The sequence below is a fragment of the Octopus bimaculoides genome, chromosome 29 (genome assembly GCF_001194135.2).
Source record: "Octopus bimaculoides isolate UCB-OBI-ISO-001 chromosome 29, ASM119413v2, whole genome shotgun sequence".
NCBI classification, from domain to species: Eukaryota; Metazoa; Mollusca; class Cephalopoda; order Octopoda; family Octopodidae; genus Octopus; species Octopus bimaculoides.
Genome location: NC_069009.1, coordinates 11,595,382 through 11,597,101, shown reverse-complemented (window position 1 = coordinate 11,597,101; position 1,720 = coordinate 11,595,382). Strand labels below are relative to the sequence as shown.

The 1,720-nt window shown below is 38.7% G+C and overlaps 1 protein-coding gene across 2 annotated transcripts in view; it reads right to left on the bottom strand.

Annotated features, from left to right (window-relative positions):
• The window catches only part of LOC106868081 (E3 ubiquitin-protein ligase mib1), a 36,955-nt gene that overhangs the window by 32,327 nt on the left and 2,908 nt on the right, over positions 1-1,720 (bottom strand). The gene's annotated exons all lie outside the window — the stretch shown is intronic.

Here is a 1,720-nt window from a genome sequence, read left to right as displayed (position 1 = left end):
ATAGCCTCGGGCCGACCAAAGCCTTGTGAGTGGATTTGGTAGACGGAAACTGAAAGAAGCCCGTCGTATATATGTATATATATATATATATATATTTGTATATGTGTGTGTGTCTGTGTTTGTCGCCCCCAACATCGCTTGACAACCGATGCTGGTGTGTTTACGTCCCCGTAACTTAGCGGTTCGGCAAAAGAGATCGATAGAATAAGTACTAGGCTTCCAAAGAATAAGTCCTGGGGTCGATCTGCTCGACTAAAGGTGGTGCTCCAGCATGGCCGCAGTCAAATGACTGAAACGAGTAAAAGAATAAAAGAGTAAAAGAGATATATATGGTTAAAAAAAGAACGCGTATATAATAACAGGAAAAAAATCTGTATTTCTATAAAAATAGCATAAACATAAAGCTGAATTATCAGTTTAATAATTTAATTCAATAAAACCACCATAAGCATCAATAACTATCCCTACGCGGTGTAGAAATCGTTTACAAGTTTAGATTAAGTGGCCCTTGTTCGTATCGGACATGATTCGAACTACGGCGGCTTTCAATGAATCTTTAGTGCTATGGGAGTGGGGGGTGGGTTCATTGACATTTTTCTTAAAGATGCACCAGACATAGTAATCCAGTGGATTGAGATCTGGAGAATTAGGAGGCCAAATGTTGGGGGTGATGTGATCATGTAAATTGTCGGCTATCCATTCTTGTGTCGGTCGAGCCTTGTGTGATGGTGCAGAATCTTGTTGAAAGACATAGGGCCTTCCATTGCATACACTGTTGATTCAAGGCTTAACAATTTATCCAGAACCTCAATATACGCAGCAGCATTCACCTTAAGGCCTTGTGGAAAAACGTGAAGAGGCATCACATGTCCTTCATTGCTAACACCATCCAAAACCATGACACTTGCAGGAAATTTTGTGTGTATTACTCTTGGAACCTAAGAAAGGGTTGCACATAGCCATCTGTCATTTCTTCTGTTAGTTTTCTGGTCCTGGTCAAAGTTTTCCTCATCTGAGAAAAACCAAATTACACCATCTTCTGGTGGATTTTTAAGTTTGTTCAAAAGCCTTTTGGATCTGATTAAACGGTTTTCTTTTGTTTTGTTCTGACATGAATTGACCTGTCCTCACCACGTAAGATTTGTATTTGATGTCATCATGTACAGCATTTCTGATTGTTTTTCTGGCACACGAATTTTTTTGCAATTGACCACATTGATTTCTTGGATAGGCTTCAATGTTTTGTTTAATAACATGAATAAATGTAGGTGTCCTGATAGAATCAGAGCGTTTGGAATGTTTTTACGTTTTGATAATGGTAATACGCTTCCATCTTCTTTCTCTAACGCACACCAAATCTCGTGGACAAAAGATCTTGCAGCTCTCAGAAAACGAGAAATTTCTAAATCACCATGATTAGCCTTCAAAGCCACAATCACAGCATTTACATTTCATTAGTAAGCATGGGGCCTGTCATTGTTATTTTGTTAAATAGAAGATCAATAACAATTAGGCAAATAAAATAATGACTAAAATGCATGTCCTCGAATATCGTCTGCAACTTGTACATATATATATTTTAATTCTTTCAAATGTTTCAGTCATTTAACTGCGGCCATGCTGGAGCACCACCTTTAGTCAAACAAATCGGCCCCAGGACTTATTCTTACCGGCCCCATTTACCGAACTACACACACACACACACACACACACACACACA